General features: G+C 45.8%; 1 non-coding gene across 1 annotated transcript; it reads right to left on the reverse strand.

Moving 5' to 3' along the window:
* Nucleotides 1-20,752: 20,752 nt before the first annotated feature.
* Nucleotides 20,753-20,826, reverse strand: Trnat-ugu (transfer RNA threonine (anticodon UGU)). Its single transcript has one exon. It is a non-coding gene; the product is annotated as a tRNA-Thr (tRNA).
* Nucleotides 20,827-21,430: the final 604 nt, after the last annotated feature.

Here is a 21,430-nt window from a genome sequence, read left to right on the forward strand (position 1 = left end):
GCACGATAACGCTCGACCCCACGTTGCAAAAGAGGTCAAAACGTACGTTTAAGTGGGAAGTCCTGCCCCACCCGCCATATTCTCCAGACATTGCTCCTTCTGACTATCATCTGTTTAGATCAATGGTGCATGGCCTGGCTGACCAACACTTCCGATGTCATGAAGAAGTCACAAATTGGATCGATTCGTCGATCGCTTCAAAAGATGAAAAATTTTTCCGACGCGGGATTCGTACACTGCCCGAAAGATGGGAGAAAGTAGTGGCCAGCGATGGAAAGTACTTTGAATGATACGTGTGTAACCAATTTGTTTCATTAAAGCCTCAAATGTTGGGAAGAAAAAAACGGTGGAAGGGAAGTTGTACACCTTGTAGTTTAGATGAGAAGAGAGCAGAAACTTTTGAAATGTGGTGCTGCAGAAGAATGCTAAAGAATAGATGGGTAGATTACGTAACTAAATGAGAAGGTGCTGAACAGAATTGGGCAGAAAAGAAATTTGTAACACAAACCGACAAGAAGACGCGAACGGCTGAGAGGGTACATTCGGAGACATCAAAGGATCACCAATTTAGTGCAAAAAATGGCTCTGAGCACTACGGGACTTAACATCTGAGGTCATAAGTCCCCTAGAGCTTAGAACTAACCTAAGGACATCACACACATCCATGACCGAGGCAGGATTCGAACCTGCGACCGTGGCGGTCGCACGGTTCCAGACGGAAGCGCCTAGAACCGTTCGGCCACACCGGCTGGCACCAATTTAGTATTGGACGGAAATGTGGCGGATAAAACTCGTAGAGGGAGAACAAGAGACGAATGCAGTAAGCAGATTAAGGATGTAGGCTGACTTATTTATTAGGCGATGAAGAGGCTTGCACAGGAGTAGTGTAGAGAGCTGCATCAAACCAATCTTCGGACTGAAGGCCCAAACAACTACTAAAATATTTTCCCAGTACAATAGAAAAGCATGTAATCACTGAAATGAGGTTTTTATCGTGCGCAAAAGAGAATTGACTCGCTGTACGTCGTTTGTTGTTATGCTTGACAACGCCTGGCGTACCAGATTCGTGCAGTCTGAGTTGACAAACAGTACAGTCGCTCGCTTGAAGGCCAGTGCAGTGGAAGGACCATTTACAAGGTGGCAGCTAATGAACTACATGAAAAAAAAATTAGGTACAAACTGTAGCGTGCACACATTTTATTCAACATGTAAACGTCACTACAGATATTCAGATTTAGGTTATGACATGTTCGATATGCCGTCATTGGCGATGATATGGCGCAGGCGAAATGCTGCACGACCTGCAGAAGTACCGGAACATGACCTCCTGAATGGTTGTTTCCAGCTCAGCGATTGTTTTGGGGTTATTGCTGTACTCTTTGTCCTCAACATTGCCCCACAAACATGTGTCGTATGTGCTCAGATCCGCAGAATATGGCGACCAATCGAGGCCCATGCCAGTGGCCTCTGGGTATCCCAAAGCCAAATTGTGGTCCCCAAAGTGCTCCTCCAGGACATCACTTTACTGCTTCGATGGGGTCGAGCTCCATCTTGCATGAACCACATCGTGTCTTAATCAGGATCGCTTTGGATAATGGGGATGAAATCATCTTCCAGAACCTTCACGTACCGTTCGGTAGCCACCGTGCCATAAAGCAATATCGCACTGATTATTCCGTGACTGGACACTGCGCAGCACACAGTCACCCGCTGAGGGTGAAGAGACTTCTCGATCGCGGAATTCGGATCCTCAGTCCCCCAAATGCACCAATATTGCTCATGGACGAATCCATCCAAATGAAAGTGGGCTTCGTCGCTAAACCAAGGCATATTCACATCGTACTAACTCCAATCATACCCCGCGCCAGCCATACCTCGCGGCCAACCGTGAAGTTTGAACGTCCTAACGCAAACTGGAAAAAATATGTTACGAGGAAAAAATATGTTCAAATGTATGTGAGTTCCTAAGGGACCAAACTGCCCAGGTCACCGGTCCCTAGACGTACACACTACTGAAACTAACGCTAAGGGCAAAGCACACACACACACACACACACACACACACACACACACACACACACACACACACACACACACACACAGCCGGCCGCGGTGGTCGTGCGGTTCTAGGCGCTGCAGTCCGAAACCGCGGGACCGCTACGGTCGCAGGTTCGAATCCTGCCTCGGGCATGGATGTGTGTGATGTCCTTAGGTTAGTTAGGTTTAAGTAGTTCTAAGTTCTAGGGGACTGATGACCTAAGAAGTTAAGTCCCATAGTGCTCAGAGCCATTTGAACCACACACACACACACACACACACACACACACACACACACACACACACACACACGCGCGCGCGCGCGCTATCGAGGCAGGACTCGAATCTCCGGCGAGAAGAGCTGCGTAATCCGTGACGCGGCCACTTCCCGCGGCTGCAGTTCAATTGTTACGATTAATCCGAATGAAAAGGAGCATTCTGTGTCGTTCCGCAAGAAATCTGTTTTATTCTATTCGCAGGCTATTGGTAAAGAACTTTCTGTTAATTGTACAGTAGTGCGGACAATATCAAAAAGTTTCAAGAGACCGGTATAACAGACAATAAACGAAGATTCGATCGTCCAAGAGTTATTACAAGTAGGGAGCGTCGAAGATAGTTTGTGTTGCATAAAAAGAGTCCTTTAAAAGTGCACACGTCCAACAACAGGACAGCGCTCAAACTATTAGCAGTGTTTTGAACGCAGTTGATATTCATGGCAGATCGATCAGAAAAAAAGGCCATTTATTTCTGAAGTGAGCCGAAGAAAACGCTTGCACTTCGCCGGAGATTATGCAAACAAATCTATTGAATTTTGGAATACTGTGCTATTTTGTGACGAATCCAAGTTTAACTTGACTGGATCTAACTGAAGGGGAAAAATATGGCGAAAAACAAATGCACACATCAAAAAAAGTTTTGCATCACCTATACAGAAAATTGGAATAGAGATCAACATAAACATCATTTACACTCTTTTTATTGCTCATGAAAAACACACATTGCATGTTGTATCACCATCCAGCGAGATCTTCAGAGGTGGTGCTCCAGACTGCTGTACACACCGGTACCTCTAATACCCAGTAGCACGTCCCCTAGTATTGATGGACTCCTGTATTCGTCGTGGCATACTATCCACAAGTTCATCGAGCCACTGTTGGTCCAGATTGTCCCACTCCTCAACGGCGATTCGGCGTCCATAAACAGCACTTTTCAATTTATCCCAGGCATGTTCGACAGGGTTCATGTGTGGAGAACATGCTGGCGACTCTAGTGGAGCGATGTCGATATCCCGAAGGAAGTCAGTCACAAGATGTGCACGATGGGGGCGCGAATTATCGTCCATGAAGACGAGTGCCTCGCCAATATGCTGCCGATATGGTTGCGCTGTCGGTCGTAGGATGGCATGCACGTATTGTACAGCCGCTACGACGCCTTCCATGACCGCCAGCGGCATACGTCGGCCCCACATAATGTCACCCCAAAACAGCAGGGAACCTCCACCTAGCTGTGGGGTTTTCATGGCGGTATGTTTTGGGTCGTTGTCTTGCTGGAAATGAAACACCCCAGTAAGGCCCAATGTCTGTGTACTAGCGTGTAAATTACCTCGCAACACGTCGATGTAACTCATAAGATTCCGTGGATTACAGGTGCGTATTCGGCTTGCGTCAAACTTCCTTTCTTCCATCAAATCCGAACACATTGAATTCGTCGCTAAATATGATAGTGTTCCAAAACTCCATTGGCTTGCTGATCTAGTCCTTGGCAAACTGCAGGCGTTCCCGCCGGTTAATTTCCGATATACAGGGTTATTACAAATGATTGAAGCGATTTCACAGCTTTACAATAACTTTATTATTTGAGATATTTTCACAATGCTTTGCACACACATACAAAAACTCAAAAAGTTTTTTTAGGCATTCACAAATGTTCGATATGTGCCCCTTTAGTGATTCGGCAGACATCAAGCCGATAATCAAGTTCCTCCCACACTCGGCGCAGCATGTCCCCATCAATGAGTTCGAAAGCATCGTTGATGCGGGCTCACAGTTCTGGCACGTTTCTTGGTAGAGGAGGTTTAAACACTGAATCTTTCACATAACCCCACAGAAAGGAATCGCATGGGGTTAAGTCGGGAGAGCGTGGAGGCCATGACATGAATTGCTGATCATGATCTCCACCACGACCGATCCATCGGTTTTCCATTCTCCTGTTTAAGAAATGCCTTACATCATGATGGAAGTGCGGTGGAGCACCATCCTGTTGAAAGATGAAGTCGGCGCTGTCGGTCTCCAGTTGTGGCACGAGCCAATTTCCAGCATGTCCAGATACACGTGTCCTGTAACGTTTTTTTCGCAGAAGAAAAAGGGGCCGTAAACTTTAAACCGTGAGATTGCACAAAACACGTTAACTTTTGGTGAATTGCGAATTTGCTGCACGAATGCGTGAGGATTCTCTACCGCCCAGATTCGCACATTGTGTCTGTTCACTTCACCATTAAGAAAAAATGTTACTTTATCACTGAAAACAACTTTCGCACTGAACGCATCGTCTTCCATGAGCTGTTGCAACCGCGCCGAAAATTGAAAGCGTTCGACTTTGTCATCGGGTGTCAGGGCTTGTAGCAATTGTAAACGGTAAGGCTTCCGCTTTAGCCTTTTCCGTAAGATTTTCCAAACCGTCGGCTGTGGTACGTTTAGCTCCCTGCTTGCTTTATTCGTCGACTTCCGCGGGCTACGCGTGAAACTTGCCCGCACGCGTTCAACCGTTTCTTCGCTCACTGCAGGCCGATCCGTCGATTTCCCCTTACAGAGGCATCCATAAGCTTTAAACTGCGCATACCATCGCCGAATGGAGTTAGCAGTTGGTGGATCTTTGTTGAACTTCGTCCTGAAGTGTCGTTGCACTGTTATGACTGACTGATGTGAGTGCATTTCAAGCACGACATACGCTTTCTCGGCTCCTGTCGCCATTTTGTCTCACTGCGCTCTCGAGCGCTCTGGCGGCGGAAACCTGAAGTGCGGCTTCAGCCGAACAAAACTATGAGTTTTTCTACGTATCTGTAGTGTGTCGTGACCATATGTCAATGAATGGAGCTACAGTGAATTTATGAAATCGCTTCAATCATTTGTAATAGCCCTGTATATAGCTATTTTCCTGGGAGAACGTCCATGCATGTTCTTCTCATTCAACACATTTCGTATAGTTTGAACACTAACCGTCTTGTCGGACGTTGAACAACCTTAGCAAACAGTTACTGCACTTGTAGCAGGTTCCTTCCGAGGAAGTGCGATGATACGCCGACGCTCTCTGGCTGTAAGCACTTTTGGACGTCCAGGACGACACTTACTGTTGTTCCAGTCTCTCTATATTTATGAATGACGTCTCGTACCGTGGTGTAGCTAACAGGGCTCTGAGGTGGTGTTAGCTTGTCGATAGCTTCTCGCTTGTGAATGGAGCAATACCACTCTCTCACGCAACGTCACTGAACGTTCCTTCTTCTTCGGCCCCATGCTGACCACAATACAGCAACATACTGGCGACTAGGCAGTCAACACTCGGTGTCTGTTGCGTCAGCAGATGGCGTTCCAGTACCTGAAAACCCGGCAATATACCGAGAAGCCACGCTCTGTGCCAATACTTTTTGTGTGCAGAGGAGATACATGTTTGCCCTTAACACTGCATTTCTTTGTTAATGGTAGGCACTGTGGGCAGGATAGTAATGTCTGGTATGTGAGGTAGCACGTACATGTGCTGCGTATCGGAAGATGCAGCGTTTGTAACAAGCAACGATAAATACGCACGTGTGCCAATACTTTTTGGTGCGATTGTATAAGTTTATCAAAGGATTGCTGCGCTTCGTTTTAGCGTGCTACGGTATGTGGCCCCGTTTTTAAGAAGGGACGTCGAACAGATGTGCAGAACTATAGACCTATATCTCTAATATCGATCAGTTGTAGAATTTTGGAACACGCATTGTGTTAGAGTATAATGACTTTTCTGGAGACTAGAAATCTGCTCTATAGGAATCAGCTCGGGTTTCGAAAAAGACGATCGTGTGAAACCCAGCTCGCCCTATTCGTCCACGAGAATCAAGAGCCATAGACACGGGTTTCCAGCTAGATGCCGTGTTTCTTGACTTGATACAATTCGTACAGTCGTTTAATGAACAAAGTAGGAGCATATGGACTATCAGACCAATTGTGTGATTGGATTAAAGAGTTCCTAGATAACAGAACGCAGCATGTCATTCTCAATGGAGAGAAGTTTTCCAAAGTAAAGAGCGATTTCAGGTGTGCCGCAGGGGACTATCGTAGGACAGTTGCTATTCACAATATATATAAATGACCTTGTGGATAACATCGGAAGTTCACTGAGGCTTTTTGCGGATGATGCTGTAGTATATCGAGAGGTTGTAACAATGGAAAATTGTACTGAAATGCAAGAGGATTTGCAACGAATTGACGCATGGTGCAGGGAATGGCAATTAAATCTCAATGTAGACAAGTGTAATGTGCTGCGAATACGTAGAAAGAAAGCTCCTTTATCATTTAGCTACAATATAACAGGTCAGCAACTGGAAGCAGTTAATTTCATAAATAATCTGGGAGTAGGCATTAGGAGTGATTTAAAATGGAATGACCATATAAAATTAATCGTCGGTAAAGCAGATACCAGACTGAGATTCACTGGAAGAATCCTAAGGACATGCAGTCCGAAAACAAAGGAAGAAGGTTAGAGTACACTCGTTCGCCCACTGCTTGAATACTTCTCACCGGTGTGGGATCCGTACCAAATAGGGTTGATAGAAGAAATAGAGAAGATCCAACGGAGAGCAGCGCGCTTCGTTACAGGATCATTTAGTAATCGCGAAAGCGTTACGGAGATGATAAACTCCAGTGGAAGACTCTACAGGAGAGACGCTCAGTAGCTCGTTACGGGCTTTTGTTGAAGTTTCGAGAACATACCTTCACCGAGGAGTCAAGCAGTATATTGCTCTCTCCTACGCGTATCTCGCGAAGAGACCATGAGAATAAAATCAGAGATTAAAGCCCACACATAGGCATACCGACAATCTTTCTTTCCACGAACAATACGAGACTGGAATAGGAGAACCGATAGAGGTACTCAAAGTACCCTCCACCGCACACCGTCAGGTGGCGTGCGGAGTATGGATGTAGATGTAGATATTTGAGTGTTCAAAAAAATGGTTCAAATGGCTCGGAGCACTATGGGACTCAACATCTTAGGTCATAAGTCCCCTAGAACTTAGAACTACTTAAACCTAACTAACCTAAGGACATCACACACACCCATGCCCGAGGCAGGATTCGAACCTGCGACCGTAGCAGTCCCGCGGTTCCGGACTGCAGCGGATATTTGAGTGTATCAGTACTACAATGGATAGGATTAATTACGTAACCATTTGTTTTCGAGATGATAGTTACAACGAACATCACTATCTCGTAGCTCCACCCTATTCCTGTCCTGTTATGCATTGGGCCCGAACCACGACGATCCTCGAAGTTTACATGAATTGAATGACGCTGGGTGTCCGAAACGTTGTTGAGAAGTCTTTCCCGGAAACAAAGGCCGTTGGCCGCACAGAGCGTTTGCGTGCGTAGTGCGTGATGTTGCGTCAGGTTGCGCAACGCAGCGGGCGCGCGCCAAAGACGCAGAGGGGCCCATCTCGCCCCAAATGGCTTCTGGCCCTTGTGGCGTGGGGCCCTGCCTTGTCCGGAGTGCGCGGGAGAGGGCACTTCCAGCGTCTGCACGAATTAACGTACGGAGCGCGGGAGCTGTGAGTCTCGAATCGCCGCTGTGCGTGTTTTGCATTAACTTTGTGTTACGGGAGCGGTATAAAGAGGCGTTTAAGGGGCTGCACACATTCAGTATTTACTGACAATACTAGTTTCTCAAACCTTCAGTACAACGAAGTGACATCACACCATCAGTAATATTAACAAAAACTGTCAGATGACAACGCCGTTTGACAGTATTAAGATGACCAACACCCAAAGGAAACCGCCTGTTGCAGTTAGGAGGCGTGTTTTTTTAAGTAAGTATCGTTTTGAAATTTAAAGTCATGGACCGTGCGGTTGGTCCCGGCGGAGGTTCGAGTCCTCCCTCAGGTGTGTGTGTGTGTGTGTGTGTGTGTGTGTGTCTCCTTAGGATAATTTAGGTCAAGTATTGTGTAAGCTTCCGGACTGATGACCTTAGCAGTTAAGTCCCATGACATTTCACATACATTTGAACATTTTTGAATTTTATAAAAGACGTGCTAAGATATCTCAATGATTTTATTTTTACATGAAATCCTGCACCTTAATCTACGTACTGACGCCATTACAGTCTGATCCTTCCTTGTTTACGTTGTGTACTGAGGGTTTAAGAGCTCTCCGATAATCGTGAGTCCCGCCGACTTTGAGGTAAGAGCTGTTATGAGATTTCTTAGTGCTAAAGGCGTGAAAGCGATCGGTATTCATCGTGGGATCTGTGCAGTTTACGGAGAAAACATTACGAGTGATGGAATGGTAAGAAAGTTGGTGAGAGCATTTAAAGATTGCCGCACAGATGTGTATGATGAACAACAGAGTGGGCGTCCTTCGCTCGTCAGTGAAAGTTTGTTGCAGGAAGTGGACAATAAGATGAGAGAAAACAGACGCTTTACGATTTCCTCCTTGCGGGATGACTTTCCTAACGTTTCTCGTAGTGTTTTGTATGGCATTGTGACCGAGCACTTGAATTACCGAAAATTGTGCGCAAGTTGGGTACCGAAAATGTTGACGGATGTGCACAAAACCAAACGTTTAGACGTTGCACTGACTTTCCTTGAGCGGTACCACAACGACGGTGCATCGGGCATCGTTTTGCTGCAAGACAATGCCCGTCCGCATGTGGCGAATCAGACCAAACATCTCATCACATCTTTTCGATGGGAAACTCTAGATCATCCTCCGTACAGCACCGATATTGCTCCCAGTGACTACCATCTGTTCCTGCACTTGAAGAAACACCTGGGCGGTCAGCGTTTTCAAGACGATGACGAAGTCAAAACAGTGGTGATGCAGTGGTTAACAAGTCAGGCGGCAGACTTCTATGAGGAGGGTATTCAAAAACTGGTACAACGTTATGACAAGTGCCTCAGTATTGACGGAAATTGTGTAGAAAAGTAGATTAAGGTACAGGATTTCATGTAAAAATAAAATTATTGAGATATCTTAGCACGTCTTTTTTTAATTTCAAAGCGGTACTTACTTAATAAACACGCCTCGTATATTAGCTTCAGCCTGCAAGCAGCAGAAAAGAACGAAAAAGACGAAACGCGTCTGAGAGTGGATGAAAAAAAAAAGGAGTAACTGATCACAGGGTAATTTACTGACTGAGATCACAACCAAGGACCAGGAAGATTTCATAAATGAGCATCCGATGAGCCCTGCATCATGTGATGAGTTGTTACCATGGGTGGGAAATAAAATAGAGAAGCAAAATACCTTATAGATAGAAGCAGTCGCCGTCGACGAGAGTTCAGGAGTAACATTCGAGATTTTTTGCGACCGGCAGGTCATTCGAGTGCTCGAAGATTAGTTTTGTAATACCAGTATAGATGGTTCAAATGGCTCTGAGCACTATGGGACTCAACATCTTAGGTCATAAGTCCCCTAGAACTTAGAACTACTTAAACCTAACTAACCTAAGGACATCACACACACCCATGCCCGAGGCAGGATTCGAACCTGCGACCGTAGCAGTCCAGCGGTTCCGGACTGCAGCGCCAGAACCGCTAGACCACCGCGGCCGGCAATACCAGTATAGACAATCAGTAAAATTCTATGCAAACTTTTGAAGCAATCATACCTGTCTGACGGAAAATATGTGTTTTATGTTCTGTAATAATTTGGTGAAACTGATATGTATTTCACAGTCACTGCGGATATATCGCGTTTTTCGAAATGGAAGATTATTTAGAAACTGCTATGAATTTCACCAACCTACACTGTATTTTGAAATTAGTACAGGAAGCAGTGTCACAGGGAATCTCCGTTGACCGCCCGAAAGTGGTATCTACGAAGTTTACCATTGTTTTGTGTTAAAAGAGAATTTGGAAGATTGAATCTGATGTACGATGTGCACAAAGGCGAATTTAAAGCATAAACAGTGTACGCTAACGCCTTGTTGCTGGTTCATGAAGCTCTGTCAAAATCTGAATGGAGAATATCGTCAGTACCTCAATTTCTGACCTAACGCGTTCGGTATGTTCTGACAGTGCTGAGAATATTTTGAGAGCCATTAATACGGGTCATCAATATATCTATTATTGGCAGTACATTGATATGCGCCGGCAGGCGGTCAATTGCTGACGCTATGAGAATGTTATTAAACGTGTGGCAGCCCCATGCACAGATTCATCATTACAGCTGATTCTTGACACTTAGCTAGTAGTCTTTCTTAGGCTATCTTTAACTTCTGCTGCCCGAACGTCCTCAGTTGCGTGTCATATTACGTTCATAATTTTCACGTCAAATACGGCTAATTCCAAGTCAATAAAACGATTTTGTAGTAAGAACTCAGCTGACAGCTGTATTTTGAAGCAAATTTGTTAATGAATTACCGATGTCATGGCTAGTAGCAATGTCATCAGGTGCCTGTAAATATTAAAACGTGGATAATTAAATGGCGAAGAATATACACCACTGGCCATTAAAATTGCCACACGACGACGATGACGTGCTACAGACGCGTAATTTAACCGACAGAAAGAAGATGCTGTGATATGCAAATGATTAGGTTTTCAGAGCATTCACACAAGGTTGGCGCCGGTGGCCAGACCTACAACGTGCTGACATGAGGAAAGTTTCCAACCGATTTCTCATACACCAACAGCAGTTGACCTGGTGAAACGTTGTTGTGATGCCTCGTGTAAGGAAGAGAAATGCGCACCGTTTCCGACTTTGATAAAGGTTGGATTGTAGCCTATCGCGATTGCGGTTTATAGTATCGCGACATTGCTGCTCGCGTTGGTCGAGATCCAATAACTGTTAGCAGAATATCGAATCGATGGGTTCAAGTTGCGTGAAAACGTGATCACATGTCTGTTCTAGTATAGTATAATTGTGCAATGAATACCCGTTTATCATCTGCATTTCTTCTTAGTGTAGCAATTTTAATGGCCAGTAGTGTACCATTTCGCGGTCAAGGCCTGTGATTTCGTGCGCAGCCCCGAATCCTCCTGAAACCGGGTTGGTAAGCAGGTAAGAGGACCGAATCCTCCCAAACTGACAGTGCGCTGCAATCCGGAACGGCGCGACAGCTAAGGTCGCAGGTTCGAATCCTGCCTCGGGCATGGATGTGTGTTATGTCCTTAGGCTAGTTAGGTTTAAGTAGTTCTAAGTTCTAGGGGACTGATGACCTCAGATCTTAAGTCCCATAGTGCTCAGAGCCATTTTTTTGAACACGCTGAATGTGGAAACCACTGACGGGACAAAGTGTTTATTAGAAAATAACGCCGAGAAATGGTTATTTCCAACATCTAGGCGCTTTATTATAAAAATATTTTTTGCCTCTATTGCGCTTCTACAGACCATTCAAATTAAGTTTTCTTAATCATCTCCTATATTCATACATCGGGCACTTATCAGTATTTAAATAAGATAAAAGATAAATCTTTTAAACATACAATACACGCGAAAAATTTTTACATCTTCTGGTGTAGCTTCATATGCTTTCCTTTGTCTGCTTGGAGTATTCGTAACGTTTAGATGTGCTACCTGCTTCAAACGGGAGGATTCGGTCCCATAGTTTTTGAGACCCTTGTTGGCTTGGGAGGATTGTGTACCATTTTTTCTGACCGCGGGAGGATTCGGGGCTGCGCCCGTTAATTCCCGTAGTGTGCCCATAGTCTGTTCGGGAACTTTTTGACTTGAATCCCGTGAGTACAAATTACAGATCCGCCAATGCACTGCCCCTTTTTTTTGTATATCTTACTAGCTGAACCGGGGATCTCTGTTCCGCCTTAAAGCCAATAAATAATCAGATTTTGGATGTTAAGTTCAATTCTTTATGAGGAAATAAAAATAAAAAATCAAGTATTTTAATGATTCTTTATGTGTTTTGGTGCATAGCTTCCACACTTCAGTTAAGTCCCTTGTGATACACGACATTTTTTGTGTTATCATCAGGCGCAACAACAAACAACTATTGTTCACTACTGGCCATTAAAATTGCTACACCGAGAACAAATGCAGATGATAAACGGGTATTCATTGGACAAATATATTATACTAGAACTTACATGTGATTACATTTTCACGCAATTTGGGTGCATAGATCCTGAGAAATCAGTACCCAGAACAACCACCTCTGGCCGCAATAACGGCCTTGATACGCCTGGGCATTGAGTCAAACAGAGCTTGGATGGCTTGTACAGGTACAGCTGCCCATGCAGCTTCAACACGATACCACAGTTCATCAAGAGTAGTGACTGCCGTATTCTGACGCGCCAGTTGCTCGGCCACTATTGACCAGACGTTTTGGCGAGAGATGCGGAGAATGTGCTAGCCAGGACAGCAGTCGAAAATTTTCTGTATCCAGAAAGGCCCGTGCAGGACCTGCATTATCCTGCTGAAATGTAGGGTTTCACCCGGAACGAATGAAGGGTAGAGCCACGGGTCGCAACACATCTGAAATGAAACGTCCACTGTTCAAAGTGCCGTCAATGCGAACAAGAGTTGACAGAGACGTGTAACCAATGGCACCCCATACCAACACGCCGGGTGATACGCCAGTATGGTGATGACGAATACACGGATGCGGCCATCATGATGCTGGAAACAGAACCTCGATTCATCCGAAAAAATGTCGTTTTGCCATTCGTGCACCCAGGTTCGTCGTTGAGTACACCATCTCAGGCGCTCCTGTCTGTGATGCAGCCTCAAGGGTGACCGCAGCCACGGTCTCCGAGCTGATAGTCATGCTGCTGCAAATGTCTTCGAACTGTTCGTGCAGATGGTTGTTGTCTTGCGAACGTGCCCATCTGTTGACTCCGTACAAGATGTCTGTCATCTCGACTGCTAGTGATACGAGGCCGTTGGAATCCAGCACGGCGTTCCGTATTACCCTCCTGAAGCCACCGATTCCATATTCCTGCTAACAGTCATTGGATCTTGACCAACGCGAGCAGCAATGTCGCGATACGATAAACTGCAATCGCGATAGGCTACAATCCGACCTTCAGTAAAGTTGGAAACGTGATGGTACGCATTTCTCCTCCTTGCACGAGACATCACAACAACGTTTCACCAGGAAACGCCGGTCAACTGCTGTTTGTGTATGAGAAATCAGTTGAAAACTTTCCTCATGTCAGCACGTTGTAGGTGTCGCCACCGGCGCCAACCTTGTGTGAATGCTGTGAAAGGCTGATCATTTGCATATCACAGCATCTTCTTCCTGTCGGTTAAATTTCGCGTCTGTAGCACGTCATCTTCGTGGTGTAGCAATTTTAATGGCCATAAGTGTATTTTTGGGTGTTTGCAAGAAAATGACGTGATTCGGGTGTTTCGCCATGAAGCATTGAATGCAGTGCTTAGGTGGCGGAGTCAGTAATGCCAATTTCACTTTCCCACTAAGGCAGCTCAATCCGTGCGTTTCTCCGAAAAACTTCAATGTGCCACAATACTCGCAAACAACGTCCATCGGCCCAGTACAAACGCAAGGATGCAAGCAATAATCAGTGCTGCAATCGTATCTACACGCTGCTCGATTCAAATCATCACGTGATAAATCTCTTCTTGTGCGTCGAAAATTACCTACATGTTGATCTCTGTTGTTCGCTCGACGATTTCGCATTGCCAACCGAGCCGTTTCACGGGCTACCTCACGTTGCTCTTGTGATTGAGAAGCACGAAGTCGAGCCATACTAACGCGGCGCTCTTCACGGGCAATTTGTTGTTCTTTTTCAGTCGTTTCATTCGCAATGTTTGGTACCCTCCTTGCATTACGGCTTTGTCGAGAAATATTCGATCGTCTTGGTCGCAGCATTGTTAATAATGATTCAAAGAAAAATAAATGATATGTACTGATACTTAACAAAAATGTTCAAATGTGTGCGAAATCTTATGGGACAACTGCTAAGGTCATCAGTCCCTAAGCTTACACACTACTTAACCTAAATTATCCTAAGGACAAACACACACAACCATGCCCGAGGGAGGACTCGAACCTCCGCCGGGACCAGCCGCACAGTCCATGACTGCAGCGCCCAAGACCGCTCGGCTAATCCCGCGCGGCTGATACTTAACCTAAGACGTTTAGCTGTCGTTTGTGTTTTGGTATTCCCTGTCAGATACGTTTTTGTAATACCACGTTTTAAATTGATGTTTAGCTGACATTTGCGTTTTGTTATTCTATGCCAGATGCGTTTTTGTTATACCACGTTTTGTAGCGGTAGAACGGGATAAAAAGTATCCTATGTCCGTCTCCTGGTTCTAAGCTACCTCTCCACCAATTTTCAGCCATATCGGTCCAGCCGTCGTTTAGCTGACATTTGCGTTTTGTTATTCCATGCCAGATGCGTTTTTGTTATACCACATTTTATAGCGGTAGAACGTGATAAGAAGTATCCTATCTCCGTCTCATGGTTCGAAGCCACCTGTCCACCAATTTTCAGCCAAATTGGTCCAGCCGTCCTTGAGTTATAAATAGTGTAACTAACACGACTTCGTTTTATACATACAGATGTCCACGACGCTGCCGTCATCTCTATATGTGCGTACCGGTATCGCAAGACTTTTGTCCCCTCAGTGTATGCTATAGTGGACATTATTGCTGATCAGCTGCACCACTTCTTGCTCGATATCTTTCCCATCGGCGAAGACACGTCACAGCGGGATAACTGTTAGACTCGCAAGGCCAGAATGATTGTCTGAGTAGCACTGTACAGAACTCAGGTTGGTGGTGTTGGTGTTGGTGTTGTTGTTGTGATCTTCAGTCCTGAGACTGGTTTGATGCAGCTCTCCATGCTACTCTATCGTGTGCAAGCTTCATCATCTCCCAGTACCTACTGCAACCTACATCCTTCTGAATCTGCTTGGTGTATTCGTCTGTTGGTCTCCTTCTACAATTTTTACCCTCCACGCTGCCCTCCATTAGTAAATTGGTATACCTTGATGCCTCAGAACATGTCCTACCAACCGATCTCTTCTTCTAGTCAAGTTTTCCACAAACTCCTCTTCTCCCCAATCCTATTCAATACCTCCTCATTAGTTACGTGATCTACCCATCTAATCTTCAGCACTCTTCTGTAGCACCAAATTTCGAAAGCTTCTATTCTCTTCTTGTCCGAACTATTTATCGTCCACGTTTCGCTTCCATAGATGGCTACACTCCGTACAAATACTCTCAGAAACGACTTCCTGACACTTAGATCTATACTCGATGTTAACAAATTTCTCTTCTTCAGAAACGCTTTCCTTGCCATTGCCAGTCTACATTTTATATCCTCTCTACTTCGACCATCATCTGTTATTTCGCTCCCCAAATAGCAAAACTCATTTACTCCTTCAAGTGTCGCATTTTCTAATCTAATTCCCTGAGCAGCACCCGACTTAATTCGACTACATTCCATTATCCTCGTTTTGCTTTTGTTGATGTTCATCTTATATGGTCCTTTCATGACACTGTCCATTCCGTTCAGTTGCTCTTGCAAGCCCTTTGCTGTCTCTGACAGAATTACAATGTAATCGGCGAATCTCAAAGTTTTTATTTCTTCTCCGTGGATTTTAATTCCTACTCCGAATTTTTCTTTTGTTTCCTTTACTGCTTGCTCAATATACAGATTGAATAACATCGGGGAGAGGCTACAACCCTGTCTCACTCCCTTCCAACCACTACTTCCCTTTCATGCCCCTCGACTCTCATAACTGCCATCTGGTTTCTGTACAAATTGTAAATAGCATTTCGCTCCCTGTATTTTACCCCTGCCACCTTCAGAATTTGAAAGAGAGTATTCTAGTCAACATTGTCAAAAGCTTTCTCTAAGTCTACCAATGCTAGAAACGTAGGTTTGCCTTTGCTTCATCTTTCTTCTAAGATAAGTCGTAGGGTTAATATTGCCTCACGTGTTCCAGTATTTTTACGGAATCCAAAGTGATCTTCCCCGAGCTCGGCTTCTACCAGTTTTTCCATTCGTCTGTAAAGAATTCGCGTTAGTATTTTGCAGCCGTGGCTTATTAAACTGGTAGTTCGGTAATTTTCACATCTGTCAACACCTGCTTTCTTTGGGATTATATTCTTCTTGATGTATGATGGTATTTAGCCTGTCTCATACATCTTGCTCACCGGATGGTAGAGTTTTGTCAGGGCTGGCTCTCCCAAGGCCGTCAGTAGTTCTAATGGAATGTTGTCTACTCCCGGGGCCTTGTTTCGACTTAGGTCTTTCAGTGCTCTGTCAAACTCTTCACGCTGTATCGTATCTCCCATTTGATCTTCATCTACATCCTCTTCCATTTCCATAATATTTTCCTCAAGAACGTCGCCCTTGTATAGACTCTCTATATACTCCTTCCACCTTTCTGCTTTCCCTTAGGTCTTCGAATTTCACGTGACCTGGATCTCGGGCGGCAGGCTGGTGTATTGTAGCCTCTGGTCTGGTGTGCTGTGGTGAGCGTGGGCCAGAGGGCAGTTGTGTGGCCTGGTGTGGTGTGGTAAATGGAAATCCCGTGTGGCTAGGGTCTCTCGTCAGGTAGACTGTTCGTCTGGTGCAAGTCTTTCGATTTGACGCCACTTCGGCGACTTGCGTGTCGATGGGGATGAAATGATGATGATGATGATGATGATGATGGTAACAACCCAGTCCCTGAGCGGACCCTACATCGCAACGTCCGCGATGTCTGGAGCTCTGAATGGTCTGTCTTGAACACGCCAAATAAGCTCCGCATGGTCAAGTCGTCCGCGGCCGTATGGAACACATCCTTGAGGAGCACGCGTAGGGACTCAGTTGTTCTCTGCCGTCTCCGAACTGGACATACGTTGTCGACCCACAGCTATCTCCTTCGCCGTGAGAACCCGCCCAAGTGTCGCTGTGATGCAGGGCTGACAGTGGTCCATCTTCTGATGGACTGCCCCCTTTTAGCCCCCTTGCGGCAGTCCTTTAATTTACCAGCTGCACTTCCTTTAATTCTAGGTGACGATGCCTCTATAGCTGACTCAGTTTTACATTTTAGCCGTGCAGCTGGGTTTTATCACTCACTCTAGTGTGGGCGCTTTCGCATGATTTCTCAGGCTACACCCACTCCAGCGACTTCTAATCGTGACGTGGATACCAAAATAGTGTCTTTCATGGTAACAAGTTGTGTTGGTACCTCTATCAACGCTTTCCAGCTGGAGGTTCTTCGTTTGTAGTAGAGTGGTTGACCTTTTACCTGATCCATCAACCACTGTAGTCTTTTTTCCTCTAGTCGACTACTCCTTTTAAGTGTCCTCTATTTTGTGTTATTGCGATGTTCATTTTAGCTCTGTAATGGAAGAGGATGTAGATAAAGATGAAATGGGAGATACGATACTGCGTGAAGAGTTTGATAGAGCACTGAAAGACCTGAGTCGAAACAAGGCCCCGGGAGTAGACAACATTTCATTACTACTATTGACAGCCTTGGGATAGCCAGTCCTGACAAAACTCTACCATCTGGTGAGCAAGATGAATAAGACAGGCGAAATACCATCAGGCATCAAGAAGAATATAATCCCAAGGAAAGCAGGTGTTGACAGATGTGAAAATTACCGAACTACCAGTTTAATAAGCCACGGCTGCAAAATACTAACGCGAATTCTTTACAGACGAATGGAAAAACTGGTAGAAGCCGAGCTCGGGGAAGATCACATTGGATTCCGTAGAAATATTGTAACACGTGAGGCAATACTGACCTTACGACTTATCTTAGAAGAAAGATTAACGAAAGGCAAACCTACGTTTCCAGCATTTGTAGACTTGGAGAAAGCTTTTGACAATGTTGACTAGAATACTCTCTTTCAAATTCTAAAGGTGGCAGGGGTAAAATACACGGAGCGGAGGCTATTTACAATTCGTACAGAAACCAGATGGCATGTATAAGAGTCGAGGGGCATGAAAGGGAAGCAGTGGTTGGGAAGGGAGTGAGACAGGGTTGTAGCCTATCCCCGATTTTATTCGATCTGTATATTGAGCAAGCAGTAAAGGAAACAAAAGAAAAATTTGGAGTAGGTATTAAAATCCATGGAGAAGAAATAAAAACTTTGAGGTTTGCCGATGACATTGTAATTCTGTCAGAGACAGCAAAGGACTTGGAAGAGCAGTTGAACGGAATGGACAGTGTCATGAAAGGAGGATATAAGATGAACATCAACAAAAGCAAAACGAGGATAATGGAATGTAGTCGAATTAAGTCGGGTGATGCTGAGGGAATTAGATTAGGAAATGAGACACTTGAAGTAGTAAAGGAGTTCTGCTATGTGGGGAGCAAAATAACTGATAATGGTCGAAGTAGAGAGGATATAAAATGAAGACTGGCAATGGCAAGGAAAGTGTTTCTGAAGAAGAGAAGTTTGTTAATATCGAGCATTGATTTAAGTGTCAGGAAGTCGTTTCTGAAAGTATTTGTATGGAGCGTGGCCATGTATGGAAGTGAGACATGGACGATAACTAGTTTGGACAAGAAGAGAATAGAAGCTTTCGAAATGTGGTGCTACAGGAGAATGCTGAAGATTAGATGGGTAGATCACGTAACTAATGAGGAGGTATTGAATAGGATTGGGGAGAAGAGGAGTTTGTGGAAAACTTGACTAGAAGACGAGATCGGTTGGTAGGACATGTTTTGAGGCATCAAGGGATCACAAATTTAGCATTGGAGGGCAGCGTGGGGGGTAAAAATCGTAGAGGGACCCAGGAGATGAATACACTAACAAGGGAACCTCCCCATCGCACCCCCCTCCGATTTAGTTATAAGTTGGCACAGTGGACAGGCCTTGAAAAACTGAACACAGATCAATCGAGAAAACAGGAAGAAGTTGTGTGGAACTATGAAAAAAATTAGCACAATATAGAAACTGAGTAGTACATGCGGAAGATAGGCAACATCAAGGAAAATCTGAGCTCAGGAGCGCCGTGGTCCCGTGGTTTGCGTGAGAAGCTGTGGAACGAGAGGTCCTTGGTTCAACCACGTGGTTGAAGGCGCAGGCGGCCAAATTTTACGACGAAGGAACTTCCAAGCTCGTCCATCGCTACAATAAGTGCCTTAATTTAAATGGCAACTATGTAGAAAAGTAGTATTTAAGTGTGGCTGTCATCTGTATATAATAAAAAAAATTTCCAATACTTTATTTATTTTTAATTCTAAAACGCAATGTACAATGTGGATAACCCTCGTATAACTAAATCTGAGGGGGGTGGGATGGGGAGGTCTCCTTATAAGCAGATTCAGAAGGATGTAGGTTGCAGTATGTACTGGGAGATGAAGAAGCTTGCACAGGATAGAGTAGGAATGAGATTTTCACTCTGCAGCGGAGTGTGCGCTGATATGAAGGCAAAGGTCCCGAGTTCGAGTCTCGGTCGGGCACACAGTTTTAATCTGCCAGGAAGTTTCAGGATAGAGTAGCATGGAGAGCTGCATCAAACCAGTCTCAGCACTGAAGACCACAACAACAAAACAACAACAACCCCTTGGTGTTCCCTCCCTGTGGGTGCAGAGGTCACGCTTTTACTGTGTAGGCCTTGGAAACTTGTCTGTTTGGAAGAGGGTACTGATGACCTCGATGTTTAGCCCCCATCAAACCCCAAACGCAACCAACCCTGAGCGGAGAAAATCTCCGACGCAGCCGGGAATCGAATCCGGGCCGTTAGGTATGACATTGCGTCGCGCTGAGCTACCAGGGGCGGACTGTGGTGTGGTGTGGTGTGTCGAGCAGCGGGACGCGCCGGCACGGGCCGGGCCACGCCCCGAATTTCGGCGCCGTATCGATCCCAGCAGAGCCGGGCCGCGTAGCGCCGTGGCGTAGTACTACGGCGGTCCGCGGCGCCACGCCACACGGCGCAGCTCGGCACTGGGGGTGCCGCAGTGCCTGGCGGAGGGCACCTGACACCGCCACTACACTGTGGCTCCTCCACTGTAGCGAGACTCACGTGGGCACTCAGTCAGAACAGGTACAGTGAGCGTGCTATCGGGACAGGCCGATCGGGCTGCCAAGGAGGCGTGAAGAGAGCAGGGTGTGGTCCAGTGTCCTATTCCCTCGCAGTGTGTCATTTCTGAACTCCACAAGAAGTGCATGGAGTGGTGGGAGGAAGAATGGCTGGCGGTGACGGCAAATAAATTGCGGTTGGTTTTAAATAGAGATGGGGCCCCTTCACGCCCGCACCAACGTGGTGGTTCAAATGGCTCTGAGCACTATGGGACTTGACTTAACGTCTGAGGTCGTCAGTCCCCTAGAACTTAAAACTGCTTAAACCTAACTAACCTAAGGACATCACACACATCCAACCCCGAGGCAGGATTCGAACCTGTGACCGTAGCAGCCGCGCGGTTTCAGACTGCGCGCCTAGAACCGCTAGACCACCGCGGCCGGCCAGCGTGGTGACCAGTTCTACTGTCACCTCCGTCAACATGTTAGTTATCTAATAAATGATGAATAACTGAAACCCTCACCTGCCGACAGGTGTTGTTGATATACCTCGATGTGGACAGCTGAAAATGTGTGCCCCGACCGGGACTCGAACCCGGGATCTCCTGCTTACATGGCAGACGCTCTATCCATCTGAGCCACCGAGGACACACATGAATAGCGCGACTGCAGGGACTTATCCCTTGCACGCTTCTCGTGAGACTCGCATTCCCAACTGTCCACAATTCTACATATGTAATGTGTGGTGTCACCGCCAGACACCACACTTGCTAGGTGGTAGCCTTTAAATCGGCCGCGGTCCGTTAGTATATGTCGGACCCGCGTGTCGCCACTATCAGTGATTGCAGACCGAGCGCCGCCACACGGCAGGTCTAGAGAGACGTCCTAGCACTCGCCTCAGTTGTACAGCCGACTTTGCTAGCGATGGTTCACTGACAAATTACGCTCTCATTTGCCGAGACGATAGTTAGCATAGCCTTCAGCTACGTCATTTGCTACGACCTAGCAAGGCGCCATTATCATTTGCTATTTATCTTGTGATGCATGTACCGTCAGACCGATGTTCACCAATTATGAAATAAAGTATTCCAGTAGTTACTTACGTTCTTTGCTACTATAAATTTCCTTAACTGTTCCAGACCTCACGCCAGCCTGCGTGAGCTTAAACGCGTGCCTTTCGGCTACCAATCATAGTGGCTTGGCTGTCTTGCCAAGTCACAACATAATGTACCTTATAGACATTTGCCCATTC

The sequence above is a fragment of the Schistocerca cancellata genome, chromosome 12, assembly GCF_023864275.1.
Source record: "Schistocerca cancellata isolate TAMUIC-IGC-003103 chromosome 12, iqSchCanc2.1, whole genome shotgun sequence".
In the NCBI taxonomy this organism is placed as follows: Eukaryota; Metazoa; Arthropoda; class Insecta; order Orthoptera; family Acrididae; genus Schistocerca; species Schistocerca cancellata.